Raw genomic sequence first — 27,056 nt, 5'->3', positions numbered from 1 at the left:
TGTTTGGTTAAGCAGAGCATCAACAGCATGGGGAACTAACACCAACAGTTTATGGGATAACACAATTCCTTCACTCTGCCGTATTGACACAGCTGTCGCCGCAACCGAGCGAAAACACCCTGGTAATGCTCGGGCGACAGGATCAAGCACAGCCGAAAAGTATGCACACGGGCGCTGCTTGTCGCCGTGCATCTGCACTAAAACTGATAATGCACATCCATCTTTCTCATGCACATACAATGAAAAGGGTTTTGCATAATCAGGGGTCCCTAACACTGGTGCGGAACAAAGGGCCTGTCGCAATTGCTGAAAAGCAGCATCACACTCATCTGACCAAGGGATTGGGATGGGCGTATCTTTTGTCAGGAGAGCTAGTAATGGCTTAGCCGTATGTGAAAACCCCAATATCCACTGTCTACAAAAAGAAACGAGACCCAAAAATGCACGCACATCCTTCTGCGTGGATGGTCTCGGTGTGTCCAAAATTACTTGGATACGATCTGGTGTGAGTGCACGCCCCTCCTTAGACAAAAGGTGACCCAGATAAGTCACCTTTGGTCTACAGAATTGCAATTTCTTCCTAGAGACCTTATGATTGTGGGACGCTAAAAAAGAAAGTAAGGCTATCGTACTTTTCTCACACAACTCCAGGGTGTCAGCCGCCAACAGGATGTCATCAACATATTGAATGAGGGCGACCCCCTCGAGTAAAGCAAAGGAATCCAACTGTCGCTTCAAAGCCTGACTGTAAATACTAGGGCTTTCTGTGTAGCCCTGGGGAATTCTACAAAAACGATAAGATCTATTGTTTAATGTGAACCCAAAGAGAAATCGGCTATCAGGGTGGATGGGAATAGAAAAGAAGGCATTTTTCAAATCAATCACTGAGAACACGGTCGCCGTAGGCGGGACCAGGGTGAGCAACGTCGTGATATCAGAAACCACCGGGTACTGAGGTATCACGATCTTGTTAACCTCTCTCAAATCAATAATGAACCGATAGACCTTGGCATCCGTGTCCTTTTTCAGAATAGGGAGAATCGGACTGTTACAGATATTGTAGGGAACCTCTTCCACTACTCCTACTGCAATCAAATCTTGCACAAGCTGTATGAGAGCTTCCTCGCCCTCCTGGGAAATGCGATACTGCGGGAGGCGTGGTAGCACCGCCCCCTCCTGGACACTAATGTGGACCGGAGGAATCACCATTTGTCCCACATCCGTGTCCGAAGTCGCCCATAAAGCGCGGGGGAGGGTAGCCAACAAAGCCTCCTCTGAGATCGTACACATCCGCTCGGATCGGGGGTAATTGTCATTTAGAATCACTCTCACACCCTCGGGGGAACAGCGAATCGTAGCCCTAAAGTATTTTAACATGTCAAGGCCCATAATGTTATCCGGTGTATACGGGGCAAGCAAAAACGAACAGGGTGCAGAGAAACAATCAACCTGAAATGCAAGGGGCTGCGAAAGAGGGCTGCGGGAGAGCGCACCGTCAAACCCTACCGATGTAACCATTGAGCCGGATGGGGGAGCCCCTGGAGCCAGGTACCTAGATAATGCACTACGTGTCGCTCCTGTATCCACTAGGAACTGATCAGTAGAACCTAAAACCTCAGCCGATACATAAGGACCCGTCTGATCGACCGGCACCTCAACTGCTTCAGACCCCCATCCAACGCATTCCTATGCATGCTGAGAATCATGATACCCCGAATGATCGGCGTCTGATACATGATACTGGTGCTGACGATCAAACACATTTGAGCTATCCCGGTGCTGCCCCGCAGTGTCGAAACGGACATTATCATTAGAATTTCCTCTAAAGTTTGAGAAACCCCCTCTACCTCTCTGGCCACCCGGGGTGTGCCCCTGCCGCGAAGCATGCAACGCTGGGCACTCCCTGGCCCAATGGCCCAACTGCTTACAGTACGCACATTGGTTTCTATTCAAATCAGATCGGCCCGAAGGGGGACCATAAGATCCGCCCCTGCCCCTATTATTAGTATTACCCCGGCGGGGCGGGCCATATACTTGTGCTAACATTACCTTTGTTTTGAGATCTTTCGATTTCTTCTCCTCCTGGCCCTTCGCCTCTTGCTCCTGACGCTCATAATACTGGGCGATGGTCAGAAGGGCCGTCGGTGTCGCGGAGGACCAAGAACTCTCACTCGCTTTTAACCGGGCCGCAACTGCCGGCAGCAGATTAGCCACATATTTGTCCGCAAAAAGGTGGCGGCCTGTGTCGTCGGTAAGCGACTGACCACTAAAGTCATGGAACGTTTCTTCAAAGCGCGTGAAGAAATCTGCCACTGACTCATCAACCTTCTGCTTACATGCCGCCAACATATTCCAATCAATCTTTTTAGGAGGGATTATTGTTTTTAATTTAGCGACAATAGCAGCAGGAAGATCTAAAATACTCTGAGGTGGTTTCTGTGCGGGCTTCCGCTCCCTATCCTCATCCTCAAGGTCAGACCACCGGGCCTTAAAAGCAACTATATCATCCACCTTTCGGACAGATCGCCACGTGTCTGGTGGTAGAATAAGGCCAAAGAACAAGTCTATATCCGCTAGGGTCATAATGCAGGAATTCAAGGCCCCCTCAACTTCTTCATAGAAGGCCGCTGGATTCTTGCGGGGGTCAGGTAATGCATTCTTTAACGCCATAACATCGGCTCTATGCCATGGAGTATAAACCCAATTATACACAAAATATCCCCTAGCATCGGCAGAGTTAATGTCCGAGCTAGTCCCTGCTCCTTTCGGAGGGACATACAAAGGTGCCGCCTCTCGCATTGGTTTAACATGCACTATGTCATCCTTATCTGACTGGGAGGTGGATGAATGGCCCCCTGCTGCAACCGAATCCTGCTGCTCCTCCTCAGCTCGGTGACGTGCTTTCTCTCTAAGCGCCAGCACTTCGTCCCGCAAGGCGAACAGTCGTCGAGCCGCCTCTGGAGCCTTAGGGGGAGAAAAAACACCGTCATGTAATGCTTTAACCTCCGAGGTCACCTCTGCAGGCTCAAAAACACCGGAATATTTTCGGAAAGCAGCAATTACGTCGTCAGCAAAATGAGACAAAAAATACACCCTCTCTCTATCTTGCCATGGCCCCCAAGTTTGAAATAAGTCCTCTATGGACATCCTGCCCTTGAGTGCACGAAAGGAAAGTTTCCGAAGGTCAGCCATGTTCTCGGCCGATAACATGGACCGCGTGTCTACCTTACCCGAGGCTGGGCCAGAATCTTGCGGCCGTGGAGCAGATGCGCCAACATAAGGGGGCGGAGAGCGATCTAGTAGATAAAAATCATCATCAGGATTATTAAGGACAGGATAAAGCGGCTGGCGAACGACATATTGACCCGAAACTTGGAGCCTACGCTCTTTCTCGTGTTTCTCCGCCTGCTCTTTGTCCTCCCGACTCTTCGCTTCTTCTGCTCGCACATGATCATTCTTTCGTTGCTCTTTATCAAACAGTGCTTTCTCACGTTTCTCTCGCTCACGCACTTCCTTCACCCATAACCGCACACACTCAAACATATCCTGACGAGCACGACGCTTACACAGACACTGTTCCACATGCTCAATCTTACGCATATCAAATGATCCATACAACGGCCATCGCAACTCAGGATCCTTCCTAGTATATTTCCTCCACAATGTGCTGTACATTATGGAAGAAAGACCATGTTTCACATACATATCCCTATTAGGAGTCCCCTCTGGGGGGGCTGGAGCGGATTCCTCGAGGTTCAACCGGCTTCCAAAGCAGCAACCCCACTTACGGAGTGCGCTAAAAGCAGGCATGCTAAAAATAATGCAAAATATGCAATATTATCAAAATAAAATGGCACTTAATCGTTGCGCCGTTCCAAGTTTACACAGCTCCGGAGAAATTTCTCCACATTACCTGCCTATATGTGTTGCAACGCATATATTTCACAAAGACAAATTCAAAATATGACTAGTCATCACAAATCAAACTCAAATAGCCAACCCAGGCTTCAAAACTCGGAGCAAGTACCGTACAACGGTTCTTACCAATCAAGAGTCCAGGTTCCAACTGCCAAGCTCCACAATCGCCCAAACGGCTCTCACGGCAGGACCGACAGAAGAGGTCTCAGTCGATGACCGGCGCCACCCAGACGGTCAGCTCGGAAGGGAAGGAAGAGAAAACCTCGGGATGCCAGGGCTAAGACGCCGCTGGCAGTGATCACGTCCCCGGCCAAATTCCTCACCTTCGTCGCGACCAGTCCTTCGAGCATCCGAGTCGCCGATGAGCCCCACGTTGGGCGCCAATTGTTGAATACAAGCCCCAGCTAGGCCCGCAAGAGACAAAGGTTCGCTCTTCTGTAACGCAATCTACAAGGAAGTTGGCACGGAAACTGCAAAGTACAAGACAACGTTTATTAACCCTTAAGGGTGGTCCTACAGTCCACACAACACTCTTCAGTATTGCAAGGAGTAGCACAAAGAACTTACATACACAGTCCCCTTATATACACAACAGAGGGGCTCATGGGTGGGTGGATAGCACATGAAGTCAAAGAACATTACCATTTAGGGTCATTCTCGATTCTAAATCAATACATGGGCGGAGCTAACACACTCCGTGAGCCCGCGAAAACACATGGTCAAGCAGAACTAATTATAACAGACGTGGTCAGTTCTGGGCATGCGCCAAATGGACAAGAGGACTATTTATAAACTGTTGCTAGGCAGATTACAAGAGCAACTAACACAGAGGTCGGACTCTCCTCATGGCGAACACGTGGCAGCACGTCAATACAAAATGGAGTCCAGACTTCGGCCAACATACTGAAGAGGACACGATAAAGGGAAACATTAATGTTTTCAGTGAATGCTTAATCACGATCTGCCTTAATTTACAACACTAGGAACCCATCGGCAGAGGCACGGAAAAGTATTTGGTATATGGTGGCACCATGGCTTGACTTTAAGTGTGGTGGAGGCATAAGCCCGTATGCACAGCCTATATTTTCTCACTTGTTAAAAATCTGTCTTTTAGGTCTCGCCTGACCCAGCGCATGCGCTGGTCTGGCGAGACTTATTGAGAGGGCTCCAAAAAGTGCTACAAGGCCAGCATAGAGCTACAGTGCATGTGCGCGGGCGCACGCGCCACGCTTTACCGCGATTACTTTCACTTTCGCGGCCGCATGGCCGCTTTGATGTTTGATCGTGATTGCGATCACTTTCACGGCCACTTTGCATAGACAATAGGTCTCGCTTTTGGGACCTTATAAGTATTTAGTTATGCAACTGTTGCATAGCTAAACACTTATAAGGTCCCAAAGGCGAGACCGATTGGCTATGCCAATGCTTGTTTTGCTTTCCTGTCAGCTCCACCTCTCCAGCGGGGTCTATCTGGCCAGCAGCTCGGTTTCACTTATCATTCCGACTTGCAACAGGATGGAAATAAATGAGGCAGTTTGGGATTCATATTATGCTAATTAAATCAATCTAGAGAATAGAATAACAGATACAAAAGTGAGTGAGATGGGGGTGCGTCTGTGTGTGAAGGTTGCAAGTAAGAGAAGAATGGAAAATACTAATTATGTTGTGTGAAGGGCAACGCACACACACCGACAACACATACACACCCTCTCTCTTTTTTTTCTCTTTCATTTTTCTTTGTTCCTTTTCCCTTGATATGTTATCTATTTTTCTCTTTTCCCCACTCCTCTTGAAGTCATCAATGAGGACCCCCCCACTTGACATATGGACCTTCGATTGTTGATTTGAAGTGTAAGAAAGAAAACACGAAGGAAAAGAGAACAAGAAAAGGTGCCCACAATACATCTCATCTTTTCCTTCTAACATTAAGAAGTACAGACAGGCTTAATTTGAGTAACAATGGTTTACAACATCCAAACTTTGTGGGTGTAGAACGCCCAGGACTGCGCCAGTTACTTCTGCCGAGGCACTGCGCATATCGTCATCCATACTGTAATATGCAACCATCCTCTTGGAAATGGTAACAACACCCACGTGATCTGTATGTGATAGAAAACACATCAGTAAAATAAAAGGGCAGTATACCTCCAGGCAGAATGGGAGAGCAGATAACAGAAAGAGAGACAAAAGAGGAGGAGGAGTAAGTGGAAGAACTTAGGGGGAGATAAAGACATTATTTTCAACAGAAACAAAAGAAAAAGACACAGGAAGTAGGGTTAGTAGCTAATACTAATTTGCCTGATTGATACATTGCAATCCAGTAAAGCACTATATGGTTGAAGTGGAGACCACCTGAGCAAATTGCAGGTATTTTAATTAAGTGGGATCCTCCAATCGCAGTTTTACAAAATTTATAAACCATTAAAGCAGACATTCTTGAAAACCAAAAAGGAATGATCTGTTGAAATATCAAAGTATCGAATCCTCACAATTACTCAGTCCTTTTCATTATCTTTTAGATTTGTGAGTAAATAATGACAAAGACGGCATTCACACTTGTTTTAGCACTGGCTCCCATAAGGGACCTGTACTTAATTTTCTAAATAAAAAAGTGCAAGGGCCTGAAGTGTTTTTTGGGTGCTCACCGCAGATGTTGCCAAATGCATTGATTGCCAACACTAAGGCTTCCTTGTCTTCACTCCACCTCATGCCTCCATCTTCCACCTCCCCATGCTTTCTGTCTCTTTGTCTCCCACTTCCAGGCCCTTTGGTTCTTTCAAATCCTTACTTTTCCCTTTGTCACCATTTTTCAGTATTTCTCTACCTCCATCTTGCTCCTTTTTCTGTCTTTCTCTGTCTGGGTGAAAGTGAAGAAAATAACCCCATGTCCCCACCACCTTCAAACACCTTTACAAGTTTAGCACTGCTGGGAGTTTAACCAACAACTTTGCCCTCGCTTCTGTTTTGCATGTTTACGTACCACTGGCTGTTAACTGCCACGCAAACCGTGCACGCGCTAATGCTCCGCTTCACTACTCTGTAAATTGTGCACAGAAACTACTTCTAATGCCTGATGCAAGTGTTATTTGAGCTGGGGTGTTTCTGATCCCAATATTTATCCATACATGTAAATGAACTTTTTTAGGGTTTTCTCTCTTCTATGTTGTTTTTGTCCGTTTTTTCGTACTGTTGGTGCTCGCTGTGAGGGGAGAGGATCATTCATTCATTTTCACAATTGAAGTCTGTCATTTTTCATGTCTTTGCGTCCTGGATTGTGGTTCTGAGGGCTTCACTTAGATGTTGACTGATGCAGGGCATCCACCATGAACAGGCTGATGCCCTCTCTGCCAACCTGTGTGGTGGGAACCAGAGGCTTTCTCTATCAGTAAAAATCCTTGACCTGCCAGTTTGAGCACCACGTGACCTTCAAGTCAAAGTGACGGTAGCCCCAGCCTATTTAGGCTTTTCGGTCCTGGGCATGCACAGTTAAACTCCCCACTTGGGAGTTTGTTTCAGTAAAACAAAAACGTTTTCCAAACAGTCAAAAAACACAGCGCCTCCTTGGCAAACTGCACTTCCTTCAGTGCATCCAAGGCACTGGTGGCTACACTGAAGGCATAGGGATCATTGCTAGGCGGGTGAGGATCTCCGGTTATGGTGGGACCAGGGATTCAAGTGGGCCGGGTCTCACCGGGTCTGAGCACCAGCAGTTTTTTAAAGGGAGGCTCGAAACGGGTCTCTATCAGGCTCTGTTTTGTGCCCTGGCACAGGCGGTCCGTTTTCTCCCCTGGACTGCAGTGACCGCAGGCACATCGATGTGCACGTGCTCACACTGCTCACTTCTCACTCGTGGAGAAGTTACGGCATGACCTCATGCCAGGTGAGGCTTGTAGGGGAAGGGAAATCCTTTAAAGAGAGTAATTTTGTCTCTAGATTTCCCTTCTTTTTGAAACTCAGGAGCAGCAACATTGTTGTGGTGTCACCAGGGCTTTAAGTGGAAGCTTTTTCAATATTATATACAAGCCATAGTTGCTGCTTATTTATCTTATGCAACTAACAACCATTGACAAAGCCAATGGCTCTGACCTGTTGTGGGTATAATGTTACTTGTTGTATCATATATCTGGATGCAATGACAGAAACAGCAAAATACAAGTCGGGCAGCACACTATGCTAAGCACAGACTTTTAGCTAACATGTTTTTAAGCCACGCCCTTAATTACATTGGCCACACCCCTTTGAGAGACCCCCCCCAGTTTTTTCATCCCACTTAAAGCCTTGGGTTGGAGGTACTCCCCTTCTGACTGGGGAGCTGCCTGCCCAGGTGTAAATGAGGCCTAGTGTCTTTGGTCCGATCATTGAAACGCCGGCCCCCCACAGTGGACTTCTTGTAAAATACATAACTTGAGCCCTTTTCCCTAAATCTGGTCTGTGGTGCTGACCGTCTTTTTGTTTTTTGTGGTTCAATCGTGTTTTGTCATTAAGATGAAGGTGCAGCAGTTTCTTTTTTTAACTTTTTATTACACTTTGTGAATTTATTTCTTGCTTTTTCTGACTTTGAATGTGATCCTTGTTTCTCCTTCTAACCAAAGCAGGTTCCTATAGTTATTGGGTTAATGTGCTTTCATTTATTTGGGGGGGAGGGGTGAGGGGCGCTCATGACTGATGTGTAATTTATATTTTTGTGTATATTAAACTGAGAGCGACCCCTCATATAATGAAGGGAAAGGGGTACCAATTACAGATATCCACAAGACAATCCCAATGCAACTACACAATGGTACAATACTATTACACAGTATCACACAGATATGGTTGAATCCCAAAGTTTGTCACATTTATTATAAAAAGTTTACATGTATCACGGTTAAAATCAATCCTCCGTTGTTTCACAACATTTTAAAAACACATCATTTGAACATTTATCAATTAAATATACAGATCAAGATACAAATCACAACCTGTTATGAGCCCGCATAACAGAAAACATAAACAGACAGTGAACTTTGTCATTGGTAACACATCCTATATGACCATCAATTTGTATCCGTAGTTTGGGATATGTACAACCCACTTATATCTCCAATTCTCTACGGCGGTCCCTTGGATTATGTGTGTAACTTGCGTCAAGTTACACTGTCTGTTTATGTTTTCTGTTATGCGGGCTCATAACAGGTTGTGATTTGTATCTTGATCTGTATTTTTGATTGATAAATGTTCAAATGATGTGTTTTTAAAATGTTGTGAAACAACGGAGGATTGATTTTAACCGTGATACATGTAAACTTTTTATAATAAATGTGACAAACTTTGGGATTCAACCATATCTGTGTGATACTGTGTAATAGTATTGTACCATTGTGTAGTTGCATTGGGATTGTCTTGTGGATAGCTGTAATTTATATTTTTTACATTTATGCGCATAATATAACTCTTTTTAAACAATTATAGGTAGACAATGTTTTCCTAACTCAATTTCGCTCCGGCATTGGTGGCACTCTGCCATGAGGAATATCGTTTTGGAGAGTCTCACATAGCAGTAGAAGAGTGGTGAGGGCCTGGTTTCTTTGGTTTTTTAATGTGTGTGCAAAGAGTTTTGACTTATTGGGTGTATACTGTATTCTCCTTTCTTTATGATGGGCATTCATGCTCGATTGTGTTCCATCAAGTGGTTCTTAGTGCTGGAGAAAATGACTCCTAACAGAAATGGAAATTATTTAGGTTTAAGAGCCAATGTCAAGTTTGGAAATGTAGCATCCAGAAAAACAGCAGAAAAACTACCAGCAAAACTATATTATGAATGAAAACGGGGTGCACTGTCATTAGATTTGGCAAGATTGTAAAGATAAATCTTAAATTTTACTTAGGCATACTCCCCATTAAAAAGTAACTTGCAGAAGCTCCAAAATAGGTCATTAAAGTCTGACTTGCATACAGCTTTTAGCTGACTGTTGCCGAAAGCTCTATTGTGTACAATGCCAACCATTTTGGTCAGCTCACTGCTCATGGTTGGTTGGCTTAGTCTACCTCATTGGCTTGCCTCTTGTTTAATGACTTTTCCTATTCTTCTTTTTCCGTTCTCTTCTCCTTTGTTGTCTACTCCCTGTAGCATATCTGTTTCACAGTGTTTGTGATTCAACGAGTTGCATCCTTCCACTGCTTACATTCATGGAAGTCCTTTCTTCTTTCAGCACTACGTGGGAGGGCATGTGCTTTCTTGCTGTATCTCCCTTTGTGCTGCTTACCACTTCACATCCCACAGTTCTGTGTTGTTCCTTCACACCACCCCTCTTATGCTGCCCTTCATGCTCCACTTTTTGTTACCTTTTTTCAGTCCCTTTTCTCCCCAGGTACTCCATTGCTCTCCCACTCCTCCCTGTTCAACAGCACCAGGTTTCTTGCTGCCCCTGCTCCTTTGCTTTTGCTTCTCAGAAGGCCCAGTCGTTCTATAATGTATTTTCACGTGTTTCTAATATTGTCGTTATTTAATTTACTGCTCCAATAGGAGTGCCTGCCATCATGAAATGGTAAATTAAAAGGAAAATAAGAACTGACATGAAGTACCAAAAAGCATACTTATGCTTGAGTGGTGACACATCCAGACGCATACGTCATGACCTTGTGCCCGGCCATTTTGCATTTTTTGTCCGATGCTGTTTACCATTAACGGCATCCATTTATCGGTATGGCGTTAGCCAAACCCTTTTGATTTTAATAAAAGTTACATATATAATATAATTACTTGTAAGAGCTCACAGCCAGCCTTCTTCTTCCATTGATTTGTTGTGTCATTTACCATTTTCTTCCACCATCTTCAGCATACATCGTGGGCAGTGTGTCTGTCCACATCAGTAATTGGCTAACCTCACTGTGAGTGACGGCATTCTGCCCCTTCACATGGAGAACATCCACGTATAGAATATTTTGCTTCAGTGCCAAAGACAACTAAGGCAATGTGAGCTTATTGAGTCCAAAATGTTTTTACTTTTAGGCAATATTTTTTTAGATGGATGAGGACCCTGCAGAATTCCCAAATTACGTTTTTCAAAAACTGTAACAAAACAAGCGCTGACAAAACTGAAAGGCTAGCAGTCAACACCAGCCCTATTGGCTTTGCCAATGCTTGTTTTTCTTTTTGCAAATGCTGTTCAGCATGGACATCAAGCATTGGTAAAGGCAACAAGTTGACCAATGTTTTTTTTTTTTAAGGCACAACCTACTGACTTTGCCAATGCTTGTTAGAACAATACCGATACGCAGAGGAGATCGGTGAAGCAGAGTCTTAGTCAAACATGTCCTGACTGACGATTATGCCACACCTCGATACAGGAAAGTGCTGCAGTTTGAGACTCTAAATTCCAAGAAAAATTAGACAAACACAGACCAGCAGGATAGGATAAGCCCCCCTCATCAGTTGTCTTGTGTACATGTGAAAGCCCGTTTTGCATTGGTTGCCAGAGCAGGCAGAAAAGCAACCTGTTCCATGGCGTGCTTCCATTGGTGCAGTAGGTGCAGTGGCACCGGGACCCAGAGGCCCAAGGGCCCAATGAACCCATATCATTGCTGTATTTTAGCATTCACACAGCATTCAGGGGGCATATCCTAATCCCCATGACATAACGGCTGCGCTACTGAACCTGTTACAAGAAGAGAGATTGGCTGAGGGTCAGAAACACAACGAATGGGTAAATGGGAAGCCGATAATGCAAGGCAGATTCTGTGTTTCTACAACCGTATCACAATACCACAAATCAAACTGTAAAGGAAATATTCGGAATGAAGCAATCTTCATTATATCTGTAAAAATCAGCTGCTTAAATAAAGCCCAAAAGTAGTAATAACGTGTTTTCATGTGGTTTTTTTTACGCTTAAATACCACAACTTCAAAGTTCGCCTAATGTAATAATGTTCAGTTTATCAAACTAATAAGGATGAAAGGTTGAGTTGGTCCCGTCAGTTTTCATACTCATAACGTCCAGGTCTCTTCAGATATCAGCAGCCAGCCCCACCACGATCAAGTCCTGTCCTTCTGGCATCTTATGCATGTTCTCATTGTCACGTTTCCCTCATTAAGCACCCAAATTCCTCCCCCAGCAGCCCTCGAAGTGTCTCTCCTCCTGCAAACAATTTTCAACTCCTTCTCCACCATTATTGGTATAGTTTTTACAGAACCTCGTGGCACCCTCTAGTGGTGGCGTTAAATATGAACTGAGGGTTTTTGTGGGGCGCGCCGTGGCAGCAAAATGTTATTTGAAATGCGGTTCAGAGAGGAAAACTATAGAATGATAAGAGTGAGGGAGAGAGAGAGGGAGTGACAGAAAGAAAGCGTGATAGAGCCAGTGAGGGCACACGATAGAACGAGAGTGAGAGACAAAAACATGTGTGGGCCGAGAAAAAAACACTAAAATACGAACTACACCTAATAGAGACTGATATATCAAAATGAAATAAGAAAGGAAAAATGTAAAAAAGGAAGAAAAGCGAGTGCCAGCAAAGTATTGGTCACTAAGAAGGAATCATTGATGAAACGAAAGGAAAAGATAAAATAGACTAATTGTGTGTGAAGGAAAGAGCACAACTGTGAGAAAAAATGTGTGAAGAGAATAAATGACGAGCTGGAGAAATAGTATGAGAGGAGTAAAGAACGAAGGACACGGGAAGAGCAAAGGTAAAAGAAAGAAAGTGAGAACGTGTCGGAGAATTTGTGCGAGAACAAAAGTAAGAAAGAAAGGGAAGAGGGCGTTGAAGAACAAAGCTGTAATGAGTGAGTAGAGGCAGTAGTGAAACCCACGAAAGAGGACTGATGAGAAAGCCAGGCGGTGTCAACAAATAAACATTAGATTTAAACATGGGCCAAGTGACGAAGCAGTTTTTCCCCGAGTGATTGCCTTTGTATTGCTCAGGCTATGAGGACAACTAACTCTAGGAACTGTAAAGAATTTAGGTTGGGGCTTAATACTCTTGAAAGAAGCTGGCTTGGGTGCGCGGGGGGGAGCCTTCCACAGCAGTGCTGTGGTCCCACCCTCCCTAACTGTGTGCATCAACACTTCCCAGGTGAGACCTGGGATTGTTCTTCAGTCAGGCCTCTCTGAAGACACTGATATCAGGCAGGCAATTTAAAGTGGTGGCTTTGTGAAAACTAGAATTGTTGAGAGCTGAAGGGTGAAGGTTTGTGGTAGAATGAGAACCCTGTTTTCTGAGGGGCAGGGGTGCAGAGAATAAAAAAGGGTATACCCTTATACATAGGGCCTAAAATATGACGTAACATATTTACCCTCAATGTGTGGGGACCCGATGAACTGAATCCAGATATAAAATATTGAAATATTATATCAAAGACAAGGAAGATTTCCAGCTCGCTATTTTTGACACAAAGACTCTGAAAGCTAAAATTCATGCCCTGATGAAGTTCACATGAAGGGAACGAAACACGTTGGCTGTCCGGTTCCATTTCAAAGAAAAATAAAGATTAGCTTTGGACATCACATGAAAGATTGTACTTGTATTTGCAGAACATTGATCCGGTGGTGCACTCCACATATACGCGTTAAACAACCATTATATGTAGAAGGGTAAGACATGGGTGATTAACTTGTCTGTGGTGCCAAATTTTATAGTTCAGGACAAAAAGTGAGAAATGACTTCAGGCCCATACCTGATACGCCTGCCCGTTTTTGCAACCTAAGCGAGCAGAATTAGCTGGCTGCCGTGTCACAAGCATGACTTCTATCTATCTGCTTTTCTACAAATACTCTTTCTGACTTACACTGTGTGCTTGGGAGAGCAACCCTTAAAGTCAAGCGCCTTGAAGCAAGTCGAGCGCAGCAAGGCCTCCCAGGCCCGGTACTGCTTAAAAGCCTTCATAGGCAACTGCTGTCCTGAACCACAAATGAACACAAGAGGGCGCCAGAAATGGCCCAGTCATTAAAGAAAAGGAGGTGGGGATATATAATTTTGCTTGGGGTCAGAGCAGGGGCCTCCAGTAGGAATGAGGTTCCAAAGTAACAACTAGGTTTGCCCTGGGGATCCCCTCAAACTGCTACAATTGCATCTACAGCAGACAGTAGTGAGCAGGGATACTTAGTGGCAGGCCAGAGTGAGTGGGCTGGCAACATATACTCACACACAAGAGCTGCTGCTAGAGGTGTCTTTTTTGTTGGGTGGTTCATTGTTCCAAATAGAGAAATGATGTTAAACATATCTGCATGCTTCTGAGAAGAACTTGTAGCCCTGTATCTCTTTATAAAGGGTTTTTGATTATAGCTAGGTGGTTCACTAGGTTAACCACTCACTACTAACATCGTGTTGAAATCTTGGAATGGCCAACTTTGTTTTTCATCTTTCTGAGGTCGATAAATTGTGTATCAATGCATTGGTTGATGGCAAAACCTGTTATTTACAATGCAAAGAAACTGCAAAAGCTCTGGTGTGAATCGCTTTATAAAGCAATGTAAACTTTGTGATGTATAATTTTTTTAACCAAAATGGTGGTACCACGTCACTTTTGCTTGAGGTTCAGTTGCCTCCAAGTTTGACTGTTCTAGTGAATATTCACTATACCAAGGAGGTGGTGGCAGCAGTATTATGGTTATGTTTCAGCGTGTGCGTGCGTTATGCAGTGGTCTTCAGGGTCACAGGGAGAACAGCCTACCTCTGCTTTCGCCATGCCTCCTGAGTTTTGTGTGGTCTGTAAACCTTGTACACTTTCCACCAGTGTTAGTTGAATAAAGGAAAGAGAATAATTCAGTGTCCAGCGAATGCATGCCTATACAGGGGTAGGATTCTTCCTTCTCTTGGATTGATACTAGTGCAATCAGAAATAGTGCAACAATATTCTTAGCTCTTGGCAAAATGCTATTTTGTCACTAGAGTGCTCCCCGTCCACCAAACAGTGATTTTTTGGGGGGGATCTTTCCTTGTAATTCAGCATCAATCAGTCTTAATGCCCCTAAACTTCCTCCGTTACTTTGCACTATGGTGGAAACAGCAGTGTGCAGTGCCAACGGGGGCTTGTCTAACTACAATGAAAACAAATCTATATTAATAAACTACTTGTATGTGGAAACTTAGGAGAGACTTCTATAAAATGAAGTATGAACCTGTAAGCTTCTCATACCCGATCAGTAAAGACAAAGTATGCATAGTTTCAGGCTGCGTTCCCTAAAGCACAGAAACAATGCAGGGCAGGCGGAAACAGAGCAAGACTCCTCCATGCACACACAATAAACACAGACTCATCAGCTATGATGGTGCAATTGACTGTCGTACACACAAGTGCAGCAGCATTACCAGCAGTGCCAGCTTCCTTTATGCACACAATATATGTTAATACAGGCAGCAGTGCTGCATGCTTGCTTCACCCGGAAAGTGCACATTTTCCTGTGTTAACCTCTCCTTGCAATCCAACAACACCTCACTCCCACCTGACCTATTACTTATTCTATATTTCCACTTACATGAACTCACTCCAATAGACACACCTAACTCCCATTACTTTAAGCCACCACTAGAAACTGGAATAGATTATTTAGTTTTATCAGAGTACAAGACTAACTCCAAACTCAACTATAACTAACAACCACTCAGAGTTACCTATTAACTTTGGGTCACAGAGTAGCGTGCTACCGGCCATAAATCACCTCAACACGTTATCAGGGGTGGTAAGTTCTATATAAATGCAATCACAATGCATTACAGGCAGTGGCTTTGCAAGCTTCGAGGAGGCCGGTGCTACATTAAGCAGTTGCTTTATTTCGCCACCATATATGGCCACAAGAAGGCACCAGATTATAACCCATGACCTACACGCAATCAGCACAGCATGCTCCCTCAAACACTTGGAGAACCAATATTCACTCGATGCTTGGTCTCACACAGTGGCACTAGCTACCTGTCAGGAACACAGGGGTAATGCTGTGGGGCGGTGAGGTGCGGCGGGGGAGGGGATGGGTGGGGGGTAGTGGAGGCTGACATACGACAGCAGGTATTGATTTATTTATTTATTTACGTTCACCTTTGCCTTCGAATGTCGGACTCCACTACCCGCCCACCCAGCCCCTCCCCTGGCCCGCCTCACCGCCCTACAGCATTATCTCTGCAAGCCGCCACTGCAGGAACAGGATCAAGTTGAAAGCCTTGTGTACGGCCTTTAAGGCTTTACACAATACTGGTCTTCCAATCTCAAACAAAAGTTCCTGTGGTACGTACCCAAAAGAAATCTTCATTCTTGGGTGCTAGAACATTGGTAGTTCCCAGATTGAGGAAGTCTAACTGGGGAGGAAGAAGCTTCATCGTTGGTACGGGCGAGGCCTGGAACGAGTTACTTCTCTTTATTCGTTCCATCCCCAATTTGCTCACTTTCAGGAAAGAATTTAAAACATGGCTATTTAACACCTGGTTCCGGTCTGTTTCGTAAGCTGATTTTTCTCATGGAAGTTAGCGCCAGGCCCAGGACACCTTTGGGTAACAGTGCACTCTATAAAATTGATTAATATTAACATTCACCATATTTGCTAGAAACTCATGTCAAGTGATCCTTGTGCAGACACTCTTTGGCACACAGGGGCGGCTGGAGGGTTCTGGTAGTTCTGTGTCCCAAGCACAAATAAGGCGGCTAAACCATATCTCGGAGCACAAAGACAGGCAGCAACCAGTGATCTCAGCAAGATGTCAACTGTGGCCAAGTTTGGTTTAAGTACAAACTAAAGCCCTCTTCTCCCATCAACATGCATCCATCGTCTACTCGGTCCAATCTGGCACTTGCCCTTTATTAAGCTAGGCAGAGGAGCCAGGCAGCAAGAGATATTGTCAATTTCTTACCAGGGATTCCAGTACTCTGATCCATTCTTCCTTGTTCCATTTCTTATATTCTGCCATCTCTCACAGATGGTGCTTGAGTGGGTCCATCCTCAGGGGCTTCTGTATATTCCAGGATGTCTTCTTGCTAGTTGGTCATAACATTCGCCCAATGAGACATGTGGGTGAAGCTAATTTTGGTTAGTAAAAGAGACATGGCAATGGAGTACCAGTCTGGAGTGACAGACTCACCTCATACCTGAAATCACTGAAACGAGGAAGACAACAGGGTGGTAAAAGAATTTGCCAACAATCAAACTGAATAGCCAAAGCAGGAAGGAAAAAAGACTGTGGTTTCCTGGTGTCATCAAGTCCAGCAGGGGGCAATGAAGCGTTACAGATTATTTATTGACGGAAACCAGCACTCCAGTTTTGCAATAGTCCTATATTTTTTTCCACAAGAAATATCAGTCACACTGTGAGCCCATCTGGCTGGGATACAACAAACGTACACCAAATAGCACCATGACACTTTTACAAGCGCCAATCAAATCAATTCTAAAATTGTGGAAATGAACATGCAGATGCTATTTCTGAATTACATCAAATATTTCTATAAACCAAACGTATTTCTCAAAACTACTTATCCTTCAGAACATCATAAGCAATTTATTCGGTTCTCCTCGAAAAGAGGCCTAGACGGTGCTTAATTCTAACGGGTAGTTGCAGGTGGGGCCAACTTGCACACATTTTTGGGGACCAGCATTTATTTTTCCTCAACAGACTTTGATTCAGAGCAAGAGAAAGAAAAACACAAAAGGGCGAAGGAAGGAGGAAGAGAAAGATGGAAAAGCAGTGACATAAGGAGAAAGAGATGAAAAAGAAAGCTACAAGAGTGAGATAAAGGAGCAGGGAGTGTGATGGTGGAATAAAGAGAAATCGGGTGGAATCGAGACTATGCGGGCACGGTATTCACTACCCCAACCTTTGATAATGTCAGCCACAGGTGTCTGAGCAAAACTTTGGACCCTGGCACTTATTGCTTTACAAAGTTAGCACTGGTTGGATAATACCATAAAATGATAGCAATGCATCTGTAGTAACCCCTATCCATCAGCAGGGGCATTTGGCGGTCATTTTCTAAGGGATAGAGACATGGAGATGTGAGGGCAGGACAGGCCATTCTACCACTCTGGCATTTCCCCAGGAGGCTGCCTCACCTTTAATTCTTGAAAAGAGCAACAATAAATTTGAAGGTGACCAGATACCTTTTGGAATATGTCTAGGATTGTGTTGCATTCTGTACAAAATAACTTTTGACCCACTTCAGATAAGATTTTTTTTTTTAAATTGCAACAGCTACTTGCGCAAGCAGAGGGAAGTGGGTTAAGTGGCAAGAGCAGCATTCCCAAACTGCACGCAACTCTTCACAACTGTAGAATGACATCATTCTAGTGACTGTGATTATAGTGAAATATGATTGGACAGGAGTCTAATTGTACCTAGAAGTAACAAGCCGAAAATAATGTGGAATTGTTGGCCCCTGACAGCTCAGATAGTGAATCCTTCTGAAAGTGAGGATTCTCAAAGGAAGGAAAGTTACTCAGAGGAAGTTGACATCCTACGAGGACCACTGTACCTGTGTGCAGGCTTATTTCAAGCTTGAGTGAGAGAGTCAAGATGACAATACATCTGTATGTTGAAATCCACCTCTGTCCTGCGATAGAAGGGGGCTCCACGAGCAAGTATAGGTGTGCACTTACAGATCTTTGTGTGAGCTCCAGTGCTGAAGTAGTTTGTGGGCCAGCTCAGAATTGGGGTGCGCTGGCCGATGAGGCTGCCATCAAAGGGGATGAGCGAGGATTCTGGTCGGCATTGATGTGCATTAACTGAGCTGTATGCAGTGCCAGGAATGGGGAAGGATGGGTAGACGAATTGGACAGAAGAAGTGCATTTGTAGAGCTGCGCGAGTCCTTGCACTGGAGCAGAGGGGCACACTGAAGTGTCAAGTTAGGTTCTTGTTCAAGACACCAGTATTGGAAAAGGCAGGCGCACTGCAGGCAGGGGCGGAGCTCTGTGTGAACTACCAGTACTGGAGTGACATTGGGGGACATTGTGGGTGGGGTGAAGTTTCAAAGCAGAACGGGGTAGCTGTACTCGAATAGTGTTTTGGGGGAATCAGTAGAAATTTGGGTTGCACTTTCCATCGACATTGAAATAGCATGGGTGGTGCCAAAAAGGCCTGGCTTGCTTTAGCTGAGCTGTTTGTGACCTCATCGCTGCCCCGCAGCATTGGCTAATCCGTGAAAGTGCTGGTGTGCATTAGCTGGGTTGTGTCGCGGTGATGCAAGCAAGGCTTGTTATGCCTTTCCCCGAGCTGTGCGTGGCCCCGGTACTTCAGACGCGCAGGGCAGGATTGAGCAGCATTCTTCGCGGTGCCAGTTCTGCGTGGCACTCGGTGCTGCAGCTCAGGGTTGAGGTGGATTGACAGAGCTGTGTGGCAGCAGTTGTGAAGCCCTGTGCTCCTCGGCTAACCCGGAGTGCGCGAGCGCCGGTCTCCTCCTGCACGTGCTACAAGCACGCAAGCGCAGCTGCATCTGCAGGGCCTCCGAGGGGACGTGTCATCCTTCTCCAGCTGTGGCGGGCTCCGCGGAGCCCGCAGACTTCCCTCACTCGAAGCTCTCCGCACAATGCCGAGCCGCGGGGTCTGAGCCGGTTCATTATCAGCCACAGTCGGGTCCTGTTGATACTCGGATAATTGCTTCGGCTCCAGCAAACATTAAAATCACCACGGAAACACGGGGGACAGTGTTTATTACTTCCGCCCTCTGCCCTCAGCGCTCCCTTGCAGCGAGAGACGAAATCTTCAAACGTGAACCTCTGCTTAAGGCAAGGAGGTGATCTGGGGCATGAGAGGGGGGTTGGACAGAGGCTTTCAAGCGCTGGAAAGGAGGGGGGCGGCATATTTCATTAAGATGCAGGGTCTGCAGGTGTTTTCAAGACATAACAGTATATGCAGTTTCTGTAGTACTCGTGCTGGTAGTGGCAACGGGAAACAACCTTTACAACACAGTCATTACATTGCAACATCCATTACAACGCATGTCGCTACAACGCAGCCATTACATTGCATGGCACTACAATGCATGTCACTACAACGCATGTCACTACAACGCAGGCATTACATTGCATGTCATTACAACGCATACCATTACAACGCATAGTACCACTACACTACCCAACACTTACCCTACTGTTGCACCCCCGGGCGTTAGAATAGTAATTTTTACCCCTACACTATCCATCACTTACCCTACTGTTACACCCTCTGGAGTTAGAATAGTAATTTTTTACCCCTACACTATACAACACTTACCCTACTGTTGCATCCCCTGGAGTTAGAATAGTAATTTTTACCCCTACACTATCCAACACTTACCTTAAATGCAATGTAATGGTATGTGTTGTAATGGTATGCGTTGAAAAGGTATAATGCGATGTAATGGAATGCGTTGTAAATGTAGTTTAAAAAAATTATTTGTAGTGGCATGCGATGTAAATGTATGCGTTGTAAAGGATTTTGCGTTGTAAAGGCATGCGTTGTAAATGTATGCATTGTAAATGTATGCGTTGTAACATCATACATTCAGTGGCAACAGTGGGAAACGGTTTACATTCGGCCCACTGCTTATTCTTGGCAGTTTTAGCAGAGGGTGTGCTACTCAGGACCTGTAGTGTTTACATTGGGCGTTACAACAAACAAATGATGGACGGAATGCTGACAATGCAGACATTCTCCCCCAGTCAAGAGATCTGGGTTAAATCCATCGTTCTTTTGCCCACTACGCCACCCCAGTTCAGACATGGCCATATGCAAATCAGTCTTGACCCTGTGCCTCATGGGAACAGTCCAGCCTGAACTGCCAAGCCATGTCTTCCCTGGACCGGAATCAAGCATCCTAGGACCGGTTTCTGGCTATCAGCCGTCATCAGCCAGGATAGCTTGACTCCAGTGGCGTAGTGAGCACGGGTCCCACGTCTGGGAATACCCATCCCACTTAGGGCGAAAAGCGTTACAACAAACAAATGATGGACGGAATGCTGACAATGCAGACATTCTCCCCCAGTCAAGAGATCTGGGTTAAATCCATCGTTCTTTTGCCCACTACGCCACCCCAGTTCAGACATGGCCATATGCAAATCAGTCTTGACCCTGTGCCTCATGGGAACAGTCCAGCCCGAACTGCCAAGCCATGTCTTCCCTGGACCGGAATCAAGCATCCTAGGACCGGTTTCTGGCTATCAGCCGTCATCAGCCAGGATAGCTTGACTCCAGTGGCGTAGTGAGCACGGGTCCCACGTCTGGGAATACCCATCCCACTTAGGGCGAAAAGCGTTACAACAAACAAATGATGGACGGAATGCTGACAATGCAGACATTCTCCCCCAGTCAAGAGATCTGGGTTAAATCCATCGTTCTTTTGCCCACTACGCCACCCCAGTTCAGACATGGCCATATGCAAATCAGTCTTGACCCTGTGCCTCATGGGAACAGTCCAGCCCGAACTGCCAAGCCATGTCTTCCCTGGACCGGAATCAAGCATCCTAGGACCAGTTTCTGGCTATCAGCCGTAATCAGCCAGGATAGCTTGACTCCAGTGGCGTAGTGAGCACGGGTCCCACGTCTGGGAATACCCATCCCACTTAGGGCGAAAAGCGTTACAACAAACAAATGATGGACGGAATGCTGACAATGCAGACATTCTCCCCCAGTCAAGAGATCTGGGTTAAATCCATCGTTCTTTTGCCCACTACGCCACCCCAGTTCAGACATGGCCATATGCAAATCAGTCTTGACCCTGTGCCTCATGGGAACAGTCCAGCCCGAACTGCCAAGCCATGTCTTCCCTGGACCGGAATCAAGCATCCTAGGACCGGTTTCTGGCTATCAGCCGTCATCAGCCAGGATAGCTTGACTCCAGTGGCGTAGTGAGCACGGGTCCCACGTCTGGGAATACCCATCCCACTTAGGGCGAAAAGCGTTACAACAAACAAATGATGGACGGAATGCTGACAATGCAGACATTCTCCCCCAGTCAAGAGATCTGGGTTAAATCCATCGTTCTTTTGCCCACTACGCCACCCCAGTTCAGACATGGCCATATGCAAATCAGTCTTGACCCTGTGCCTCATGGGAACAGTCCAGCCCGAACTGCCAAGCCATGTCTTCCCTGGACCGGAATCAAGCATCCTAGGACCGGTTTCTGGCTATCAGCCGTCATCAGCCAGGATAGCTTGACTCCAGTGGCGTAGTGAGCACGGGTCCCACGTCTGGGAATACCCATCCCACTTAGGGCGAAAAGCGTTACAACAAACAAATGATGGACGGAATGCTGACAATGCAGACATTCTCCCCCAGTCAAGAGATCTGGGTTAAATCCATCGTTCTTTTGCCCACTACGCCACCCCAGTTCAGACATGGCCATATGCAAATCAGTCTTGACACTGTGCCTCATGGGAACAGTCCAGCCCGAACTGCCAAGCCATGTCTTCCCTGGACCGGAATCAAGCATCCTAGGACCGGTTTCTGGCTATCAGCCGTCATCAGCCAGGATAGCTTGACTCCAGTGGCGTAGTGAGCACGGGTCCCACGTCTGGGAATACCCATCCCACTTAGGGCGAAAAGCGTTACATTTGTGTTTACATTGGGCACACAACTCTTTGCAGTATTAGCAGTGGGTATACTACTCGGCACGGTTGGATTGGGATGAAAAATCGGCCTGGGCACGCTAAAAGAAAGTGTCCCACATTTGCATATTGCCTTTCCGCAAAACACTGCTTAGGTGAAGTTTTATAAAAAAGAAGGGGGGGACGGTCTCTGACAGAAGCATGTTTTCCTAACTGTACTTAGATAAAGCAAAAAATGCACAGATTAGTACACTCTGGTGAAACACACCTGAAAACAAGTCAAGTGAGGCCACTTTTGCTCAGGCGCCCTGACCCCGCTCCATCTGCATACATCAATGGGCCGGCCCAGTGAGAGGAAGGGAGTGACCCCTCTGCCCCGTTAATAAAAGGAAGATAATGGTCGCCCATCTGCCTCCAGAAAGGCCACTCAGGCACTCACTGGGCCGCTGGCGGCATCCGAACAACACCGATACCGCCCAAATTGGGCCCCTCAAGCTGCCGCAAAAAGCAGCCCACCGCTGGAACTCAGATACCGGCCCCTCGGCCATTGCCCGAGTGCCCACCATACCAATCCGACTCTGCTACTCAGGACTTGCGGAGTTTACATGGGGCACACTACTCTTTGCAGGGTTAGTAGTGGGTATACTACTCAGGACTTGCGGAGTTTACATTGGGCACACTACACCTTGCAGGGTTAGCAGTGGGTATACTGCTCAGGACTTGCACTGCATAGCATTGGGCACCTTGCTGATAGCCGGTACTGCTCAGGGCTTACCGTGTCAGAACTGGTCACACTGCTCGCTGTTGGCAGCTTATGCAGCGCATACTCAAGGCGTGCAGTGCTAACCTTGGGTGAACCAGGGGCGCAATGCAAAATGATGGGGCCTCCTTTCAGAATGTGAGAAAGGGTGCCTGAGCCTGGCATGCCTCACAGATGTCCATTGGCCTTGGGCCGCATGGGGCCCCATCAAGGGAAGGGCCGCCACCTGCGCTGCTGGGCCTGCAGGGGCATGTGTTTCGGGTGAAATGCTTATTGTTGGCATTGTAAGCAGTGCCTATATTAAATATGATTTCTCGTTAGGCACACTGCTCACTGTCGGCAGTGCTAGATGCTGATATATCCCCAAGGCATGCAGTTTTGATAATATTTCGTACACTGCTCATTGTCGGTAGTGCTAGTAGTGGATATACTGCCGAGGCGTGCATTGCTGTTAATATTTTGTACACTGCTCATTGTCGACAGTGCTAACTTTGGATATAACAGCAAGACTTGCTGCGTAAATATTTTGTACACTTCTCATTGTCGGCAGTGCTAGCAGTAGATATACCCCAAGACATACAGTGTTAATATTTTGTACACTTCTCATTGGCGGCAGTGCTACCGGTAGATATAACCCCGAAGCATGTAGCGTTAATATTTTGTACACTGCTCATTGTCTGCAGTGCTACCAGTAGATATACCCTCGAGGCATGTTGTGTTAATATTCTGTACACTGCTCATTGTCGGCAGTGCTACCAGTAGATATACCCTCGAGGCATGTTGTGTTAATATTCTGTACACTGCTCATTGTCGGCAGTGCTACCAGTAGATATACCCCCGAGGCATGTAGCGTTAATATTTTGTACACTGCTCATTGTCAGCAGTGCTACCAGTAGATATACCCCCGAGGCACGTAGCGTTAATATTTTGTACACTGCTCATTGTCGGCAGTGCTACCAGTAGATATAACCCCGAGGCATTTCGTGTGAATATTCTGTACAGTGCTCATTGTCGGCAGTGCTACCAGTAGATATACCCCCGAGGCATGTCTAGTTAATATTTTGCAAACTGCTCATTGTCAGCAGAGATACCAGTAGAAATACCCCCAGGCATGTCGTGTTAATATTTTGTACACTGCTCATTGTCGGCAGTGCTACCAGTAGATATACCCCCGAGGCATGTAGTGTTAATATTTTTCCCCCTGCTCATTGTCGGCAGTGCTACCAGTAGATATACCCCGGAGGCATTTCGTGTTAACATTCTGTACACTGCTCATTGTCGGCAGGGCTACCAGTAGATATACCCCGAGGCATGTAGTGTTAATATTTTGCACACTGCTCATTGTCGGCAGTGCTACCAGTAGATATACCCCCAAGGCATGTAGTGTTAATATTTTGCACACTGTTCATTGTCGGCAGTGCTAGCAGTAGATATACCCCCGAGGCATGTAGTGTTAATATTTTTCCCCCTGCTCATTGTCGGCAGTGCTACCAGTAGATATAACCCGGAGGCATTTCCTGTTAATATTCTTTACACTGCTCATTCTCGGCAGTGCTAGCAGTAGATATACCTCCGAGGCATGTCGTGTTAATATTTTGTACACTGCTCATTGTCAGCAGTGCTAGCAGTAGATATACCCCCGATGCATGTCCTGTTAATATTCTTTACACTGCTCATTCTCGGCAGTGCTAGCAGTAGATATACCTCCGAGGCATGTAGTGTTAATATTTTGTACACTGCTCATTCTCGGCAGTGCTAGCAGTAGATATACCCCCAAGGCATGTAGTGTTAATATTTTGTACACTGCTCATTGTCGGCAGTGCTACCAGTAGATATACCCCCGAGGCATGTCGTGTTAATATTTTGTACACTGCTCATTGTCGGCAGTGCTACCAGTAGATATACCCCCGAGGCATGTCGTGTTAATATTCTTTACACTGCTCATTCTCGGCAGAGCTAGCAGTAGATATACCTCCGAGGCATGTCGTGTTAATATTCTGTACACTGCTCATTGTCGGCAGTGCTAGCAGTAGATATACCCTCGAGGCCTGTCGTGTTAATATCTGTACACTGCTCATTCTCGGCAGTGCTAGCAGTAGATATACCTCCGAGGCATGTCGTGTTAATATTTTGTACACTGCTCATTGTCAGCAGTGCTAGCAGTAGATATACCCCCAAGGCATGTAGTGTTAATATTTTGCACACGGCTCATTGTCGGCAGTGCTAGCAGTAGATATTACTCCCTAGGCATGTAGTGTTAATATTTTGCACACTGCTCATTGTCAGCAGCGTACGCAGAGGAACTATTTAGCAGAAGGTAGTCTTCTCATGGCTGTCTGTGAAAGCAGTGTATACTTCACAGTGCAGTAGTAGGGATTGGGTTTCTGGCAGGTTCCAGTGTTTGACAGTGACATGCTTACTCTGCACACTTTCAGCATTCTCTTCTAAAATTCACCACTGTGTCTCCAGATCTTCCTAACACAGATCTGGAGTTTGCATGGTAAGAAAAGGAAGCTGACTCAGCCAGTGGACTTTAACTTTGGTGTAAGTCGTTTCCACTCACCTGAATCTCTCACACTATCAAAAAAAAAGCCTCAGATAAATACATTTAGCCCAACATATCACACAGTGTATGAGGAGGAGACCCGGGAAAATTGAGCAGACTCCCCAGAGAGAGGAGCATGAGGTTTACGCAGACATGGTGTGCCCAAGGCAAATTTCTGTCTGTTACGTGTGGTGTTAGCCAAAACCTTTTGATTTTGAGTAAAATTGTGAATATAATACACATACTTATAGGGGCTTTCAGCCCGCTCTTCTTAGCCTGCTGTTGTCATTGGCATTTTTCTTTCACCTTGAAGAGCGCCCCCAAGATCATACAGTATGGGTCCTCTTCAGCCACTGACTAACTTCACTGTGAGTGTCAGCATCATGCTCTTTCACAAAAGTACATCCACAGAAAAAAAGTAGTTATCTTAAGAACCAGGAACTAAAATGGCAATGTATGCTTCTTGAGACCAAAATCGACAATGCTGTATTGATTCCAAAAATGTTTCAGTCCCCAAACCGTTTGTAAGAAGGTGACACAATGCCAGCTCTGCTCTTGTCTTCTCTCCCACTGTCCTCTCTCTAACCTTCCATGCTATCCTCTTAAATATCGCTCTCTTTTTCTTTTCCCACCTGCCCCCATCAGTCTCCCTCTCTTTCTGCCATTTTTCTCTCCCTTTTTCCTTTGTCCAATCTCTTTCACTTTCGCCTTCCCCTTTTTCCTCTCACCATATCTATCTGTTTCTTTCCCCGTGTCCCTTCTCACCGTATGTATTCCTCTCTCACTCCTTCACCTCCGTTCATGTCTTTCTCTATTGTTTTCTCTTTGCTGTTCTCTTTCACTCTCTCTTCTTCCCTCTTCCCCATCCCATTCCCTTTCACTTTACATTCTTTTTGTCTCTTCCTTTGTTTTCCAGGCTAGCCCTACCCTTGCCTCCATCTCTTTTTCCCATTTGACCCTATCTTTTTTCCTTCTCTCTTACCCTCTACACCTTTTCTTTCTCCCTGTTTTCTCTTGCTCTCTATCAGGTTCTCCCTCTTTTGATTCCCACCCATCTCCCTCTCTTTTTCTCTTTCTTATCCCCTCTGTCCTTTCATTGTACTCTATATTGTGTATACCCTGTGTCATTATCAATAACCTCATATTTTCCCCTCTGTTTTAACCAATTATGATTCTCTTTTGCCATCTGACCTGCAGATATTCTGCTGGGAGTTACCATCTCCACAGCCCACTTGTCACGCAAAGAGGAATGAGATGAAAATACTCAGCCTTCTCCCATCTTACCTAGACCCGTGATGGGAAATTCATGTGAGCAACCTGCTTCTAGGCTTTCCAGATGGCAGATTGTCC

General features: G+C 45.8%; 2 protein-coding genes across 2 annotated transcripts in view; one reads left to right on the top strand and one right to left on the bottom strand.

The window, feature by feature from the left end:
* The window catches only part of LOC146785330 (uncharacterized), a 47,593-nt gene extending 43,462 nt beyond the window's left edge, over nucleotides 1–4,131 (bottom strand). The window contains exon 1 of the mRNA XM_085635117.1: nucleotides 4,045–4,131. The gene's annotated coding sequence lies outside the window, so the exon portion shown is untranslated. The remainder of the gene's footprint in view (nucleotides 1–4,044) is intronic.
* Nucleotides 1–27,056, top strand: part of LOC146785328 (ephrin type-B receptor 1) — a 793,299-nt gene that overhangs the window by 74,380 nt on the left and 691,863 nt on the right. The gene's annotated exons all lie outside the window — the stretch shown is intronic.

This window comes from Triturus cristatus, chromosome 11 (assembly GCF_964204655.1).
Source record: "Triturus cristatus chromosome 11, aTriCri1.1, whole genome shotgun sequence".
Taxonomy (NCBI): domain Eukaryota; kingdom Metazoa; phylum Chordata; class Amphibia; order Caudata; family Salamandridae; genus Triturus; species Triturus cristatus.
Note: the sequence above shows the minus strand (reverse complement) of the source record. Positions and strands in the feature narration are given on the sequence as shown.